Source organism: Octodon degus, unplaced genomic scaffold (genome assembly GCF_000260255.1).
Source record: "Octodon degus isolate 3935 unplaced genomic scaffold, OctDeg1.0 scaffold00412, whole genome shotgun sequence".
Taxonomy (NCBI): Eukaryota; Metazoa; Chordata; class Mammalia; order Rodentia; family Octodontidae; genus Octodon; species Octodon degus.
The window spans coordinates 408,140-414,948 of record NW_004524988.1 but is presented as its reverse complement, the minus strand read 5'-3'; positions in this window follow the sequence as shown (position 1 = coordinate 414,948).

Genomic DNA, 6,809 nt, shown 5'->3' with positions numbered 1-6,809 from the left:
CGGCCCGAAGGGCTGGGAGTGGGTCCGGCCCACGCTGCGCCTGGGCTGGGACTGGTCCCGCCGGCGCAGGGTAGCAGGAAACTCTCTGCACACTCACCGGACCTGGGCTAGGACTGGGTCTGGGGGCTCCTGGAACTAGGCAGAAAATCCTACTCGGCCGGCGGGGTGGGGGAGGCACTGCGGAGTGGTGGGGGGCGGCCCGAGGGGCTGGGAGAGGGTCCTGCCCACGCTGCGCCTGGGCTGGGACCTAATATGGCCTTACTTTTATACCTTGTGTTTATACTTTTCTGCTGGATGGTTAAGACCAAGATATATATATATCACAAAAAATGTAATCTTTGTATCTGACAAGGTCAGTAAGATACCCTAAGGATTTAAACTGGAACCCTGTACAGCAGTTTGTAGATCCTTTGTCAGTGTCAGTCATGTGGATGAGTCACAGCCATTGCTTGACCCATTTGCTCTCTGTGAAAGCCTGAGAGAATGTTTTCTCTCTAGGTGGCTCCTTAGATACACTCTACATTGTTGGTCACTTTCCTCTGTGGCCCCATAATCTCCTGTGTCAGAAAATTTGGGACATCACTGAGTTACAGGGTGTTACAGTACAGGTTCTCTTATGTCCTGAGTCCTCACTGACATAGAAGGGCTAGGACCAAAATGTTGGCTACTCTTGTAGCCCTTTTTTTTCTCTGATTTTTTTTGGTCTGAAAACTTAAGTTGTTAACCGTCCAGATGAGATGCCTAATGATATTATTACCGTAAAACACAAGCTGTTAGCGTAACATCAGTATCTGTCTGAATATCAAACACCTTAGACATAACATGGAATAGGTATTTTCCATCAATCATTGATACGCTAAATTTTAAATCCATACAGAATGTGAAAACAATAAGAAAACAAAAAAGGATAGTAAAGAATAGAAATAAATACTTCCACATTTTTACACAAATTTAGAAATCTAACCATATACAACATTGCAGGGGGACAGTCCTATGTCATTTCTTCTTCTCTCTTGTTTTCATTTACTACCTTTTTTAAAAAAAAACATTTACTTGAGAGAGAGCATAGCAGAAATTGATATGACGTTAGAAGCAATATGCTATTAAAAGACCAGAATGACAGGGATTCCAAGCATGGCCCTAGTATTACACATTGCTAACTTCATTGTAGTTGCTTAGTTCACAGTTATCAGCATATATAGTTAGTCAGGGTGAGAATCCTTCCAATTAACTGCTAGATTCAAAAACCAAATGAGGATTCTCAGGACTGTTGCCTTAACCATCTTATGTATATAAATGTATGGTTTTGCCCCTGCCATGTTTCCTATCATTTCTCCTGTGCTTTCTTCATTGTTTAATCCTTAAGATCTCACTTTATATTTAGTTGTGTTACACCTTTCAATTTTTATTTCTTTTTTTGAGTTATTACAGTAGAGAGACTGTATGATATTTACACATGTGTGTCTGGTTTATTTCACTTATGAGTATATGTTCAAGTGGCATCCACTTCAATATAAAAGCTTCGAGTTTATCATTCTTTATAGCTGAGTAATACTCCATTGTATAAAAATACCACATCATTTTCAACCATTCCTCAGGTGATGGGCATTTTGGTTGTTTCCAAGATTTGGCTAACACAAATTGTGCTGCTATAAACATTGGTGCACGTATATCATTATGATATAATGTTTTCTGTTCCTCTGGGAAAATTCCCAGTTGGGGGATAGCTGGTTTGAACGGGATTTCCAGTCCTAGTTTTTAAAGGAGTCTCCACACTGATTTCCATAATGGTGCAATGGTGTCTTCAAGATCTGAAACTCTATCTTAACTTTCATTCAAACAGTTTTGCTACCTTGTGATTGAGATTTTAATTTCCTGTATATCTCTTTGAATCTGCTTCCTGCATTCTATTTCTTTCCTATATTGCTCATTCACAGATTTCATCATTTTTTAAATCTCCTCTATTTTTTACCAGTGTCTTCTTTAGACTCACTTAGTAATTCTTTCATTATTTTTATCGTTTCTTTTTTTTTACCTCAGAGATTCTTTCTGATCTGATTCCCTCTATGTTTTTCTGAAGTTGTTTCTTTATTTTAGATGCTATTAATTCAAAGATTTCAGCTGCGTGATTCCCAATTTCTTCTGTGCTGGTATCTCCTGCATTTCTTCTGGGTGGCCTTGGGGCCTGAGAACGCATTTTGCTCCTTTTCTTTGTCATTTTGTATAGCGCCATCTTCTGACCTTTGGTGTAGAGCTTTGGTGCACTTATAACCTTAGCACCTACTGCTAACGGTTGCAGCAGTCTACAGTCCCACCAGCAGTGGAGAAAGCTTCCTCTCTCCTCACAGCTTCTCCAACATTTGTTGTTGGTTGATTTCTTTATGATAGCCATTCTTTCTGGGTGAGATGGTATCTCAGTGTTGTTTTAATTTGCATTTCTTGGATGGGTAGTGATGTGGAACATTTTTTCATATATTTATTTGTTTCTATAATTTCACCCTCTGAGAACTGTGTGATCATCTCGGATATCCATTTCTGGATTGGCTCTTTAAATTTTTGGCCCTAATATTTTTTAGTTCTTTATAAATTCTAGAGAGCAGACCTTCGTCTGAGTGCTTATTAGTCAAGATTTTTTCCAAATTTGTGGGTTGTCTTTTCAATTTGTTGGTAATTTCTTTTGTTGTGCAAAAACGTCTCAATAAGAGCAGGTCCCAGTTATTAATTATTTCCAGTATTACCCGTGCGATTTGATTTTTGTTCATGAACTCTTTGCCTACTCCTATGTCTTCAAGAGTTCCTCCTGCTTTCTCTTCCAGGAGATTTATTGTTTCTGTTTTAAAGTTTAGATCTTTAATCCATTTTGACTTTAGCTTAGTGCATGGTGATAGACCTGGGTCAAGTTTTAGTTTTTCATGTAGAGAGCCAGTTTTTCCAGCACCATTTGTTAAAGACTGTGTTTGTTCTAGTAAGCATGTTTAGCCCCTTTGTTGAAGATATGTTGGCTGAGCATGTTTGTGGTGTCTTCTGCATCCTGTAACCTATTTTGTTGATTCTCACATCTGTTTTCTTTCTATTTTTTTGACAATAGTATGCTGATTTTACCACAGTAGCTTTGTAGTATAATTTCGAGTCAGGAATTGTGATGTCTCCTACCTTGTCTTTATTGCCCAAGATTGCCTTAGCTGTTTAGGTCTTTTCTGGTTCTAAATAAATTTTAGGTATGACTTCTCTAGCTCTGTGAGGTATGTTGGTGGTAGTTTGATAGGGATTGCATTAAGTCTGTACAATAATTTTGGAAGTATGGCCCTCGTCACAATGTTGGTTCTTCCTATCCAGGAGCATGGAATATCTTTCCATTTTCTGAAATCCTCTATGATCTCTTTTTTTCAAAGTACTGTAATTTTCATTGGGTAGATCTTTGACTTCTTTAGTTAGAATAAATCCTAGGTATCTCATTTTCCGTGGTGCTATTGCGAAAAGTATTATTTCTCTAATTTCCCTCTCAGAGTGTTTGTTATCTGTGTAGAGGAATGCTATTGGCTTTTGGGTATTGACTTTGTATCCTGCCATGCTGCTGAATTTCTGTATTAATTCTATTAGCTTCTTGGTGGAGTTTTTTGGGTCTTCCAAGTAAAGTATCATGTCATCTGCAAATAATGATAGTTTAACTTCTTCTTTTTCTATTCTTATTCCTTTCATTTCTCTCTCTTGTCTAATGGCTCTAGCTAATGATTACAGAACTATATTGTCTGCTATTGCTTCTGCTGATATTCTTTTTATATCATTTTTATTGACTCCTTCTTTGTCATTGATGCCTCTTATTCTCCCGTTGTTCATCTTTGCATCATTTTGTGGATGTTCAATTATTTTTTCCTGCACACTGGTTGTTTTTAAGAGATATTTTCTTACCTTTTCACTAGCTGCAATGGTGTCTTCAAGATCTTAAACTCTATCTTAACTTTCATTCAAAGTTTTGCTACCTTGTGATTGAGATTTTAATTTCCTGTATATCTCTTTGAATCTGCTTCCTGCATTCTATTTCTTTCCTATGTTGCTCATTCAAGGATTTCATCATTTTTTTAATCTCCTCTATTTTTTGTTAGTGTCTTCTTTAGAATCAGTAATTCTTTCATTATTTTTATCATTTCTTTTTTTTTACTTCAGAAATTCTTTCTGATCTGATTCCCTCTATGTTTTTCTGAAGTTGTTTCTTTATTTTAGATGTTATTAATTCAGAGATTTCAGCTGTGTGATTCCCAATTTCTTCTGTGCTGGTGTCTCCTGCATTTGTTCTGGGTGGCCTTGGGGCCTGAGAATGCATTTTGCTCCTTCTCTTTGTCATTTTGTATAGCGCCATCTTCTGACCTTTGGTGTAGAGCTTTTGGTGCACTTATAACCTTAGCACCTACTGAAATTCTTACCCAAGAGAGATTATATGGTTAAGGCAGTTATAGTTTTGTATTTAGAGAACTACAATTAGAAATATTAATAATGGGTAGTGATATTCAGCAGTTGACAAACTTTAGTAGCTAATGTGTTTGTATTTTAGACAGTAAGAGCAAACATTATGTTTATGTAGCTAAGCAGATATTAAATTGGGAATTTGTATTTAAGTTAGTTCTCCTAAGTTCTGTCTGATCACCTCCCCTTGATGTACCTGGGGTCTTCCACACAGACTAGCTCACCTGGTTACTTGTCGCCCCTTGTGTAGAAAGAAAGAGGACACTCTGACAGATCTGGGTCTAGCAAAGTGTCTCTGCTTACCGGGTCCAGATCTACCAAGTCTGAACTCTTCCTGATGTGCCTGGTTTGGGTCTGACTGCTGTGCTGAGCTTCTTCCTTCTGCAGCCTGTAGAATTTAAGCCCCTTTGCCCCTCTGGCAAGATGTTCTGCTCCTGCATTAGCTGGGTGGTTCTGGCCTCTATCCTGTCTGTAGGGACTTATCCAGCCGAGTTTCACACCAGGCCTGTCTCGTGGAAGAGGTTCCCGCAGGTGTTCGGATGGTCCCACACACAAGCTGGGCCTGGGCTAGGGCTGGAGGGGATCCAGTGGGCTTGTTAGAGCTGAAATTCTCACACACACCAGGCCTGTGCTGCATCTGGAGGGCCTAACTTTCATTCATTAACCTAAACCAGAGAACCCTTCTCCTCTGATAATAGCATTGCATCATATTCTTGTCAACTTTCTATCAATTGCTGGTTTTGGTCAGGTACTATGTAGTTGTCATCATTCGAGACAATGAAAAAAATCTTAGGTTTTAGAAAACAAGAGAATCAACAAATCAAATAACATAATAAACTTTTAAACATAAAAATAAAAAAAATAACTTTTACTTTTTATAAACAGTCTTCAATTCCAGGTGCTCATTAGATTCACTAGGAAAGCTTTTTGTCTTCTATTATTTTATACTAATGCCTGTTGTCATCGCAGCCAAAATGAATCTAAAGTTAAGGAGTAAGGCTAGGCATATCATATGTAATATGGTTAAAGCCTATTAAAATATCTAATGCACAGAAGGGATAGAGAACTACTAACCTACAGCCTGCACCTCAGGGAATAGATCCAAGAAGTAGAGTCTGAAAAAGCTATGGAAAACAGATAAAATGGTGAATACATTTGTCAATCTAAAAAAACTAATGTAGTATGCATAAAATCATTGTCAGACACTGTGGTGCATGTGTGTGATCCCAGAACTCAGAAAGCTGAAACTAGAGGCTGAAAATCAAATTCAAGTCCAGACCAAACAATGTAGAGAGAGAAGGACTTCATCTAAGAAAGAAAGAGGCTCAAAAAAAAAAAAAAAAAAAAAAAAATAAAAAACGATTTGTCATTCTTACACAATAAAGGAAATAAGAACCCAGATATGTAAAGCATTATTTTTGAGGCTCAAAAAAAAAAAAAAAAAAAGAATCACAATAATGAGGACTGAATTGTGGAGTTAAAGAAAAAGGTGATTATGAAGAAAAGTATTACATAACCCAGGAAGAGATGGAAATCAGAATTAACGTGTTTGACACCTGCCCAGCAAACACAAGGCCCTGATTTCAATTCCCAGTACAAAAAAAAGAGAATTAAATTGCTTGAGAATGGTATTAATATGTTTTTGAAGTTGAGATACTGCCAACCTAAACAACAAAAATAAAATTTCAAGAATAACCACTAAAATAAAATTAAAATACAAAACAATATAGACCCCAATTTTTCCTTTCTTTTTTTCCCCATAATTTTATTGATAAACAAATAGCAATGAGACAGTTTCAAATCAAATTGGTAGGATATTTTGTATCTGTGTATTCAAAGTGGTTAGGATAGATATATAGTTGCATTCTCTTAATGAATAGAATGATTAGTTCTAATGATGTTTGTAAATAGGATCTCAAGTCCGCATCTTGTACAGCAATTAACCACTAAGAAGAATATATGCAGTGTGTTATTTGTTGAAACTGTACTTCCGATTTGATTTGAAACTTGGGGAGGATGAAAGTGCTGGGATTACAGGTGTGGACCACCACACCTGGACTCGGTGGCCAGCTCAGCGTTCCCTGGGGGCAGGGCCAGTGTGGTATGCAGGACCAGGAATACTGTTATTTTCATTTAAAAATTTTGCTAGTATTATTTTGTATCTATCATATAATGAAAAACAAAACACAATTTAAAAACAATTATCAAGAAAGGAGAAAAGAAAATATAAAAATCCTCCACTTTATACCTGGCTCCCAGCCATGTCATTTCCTCTTATGGACAACCTTTACATTTTGAAATTTTACTCTTGTGCAACCACTATGGAAACCGGTATGGAAACTCCTCAG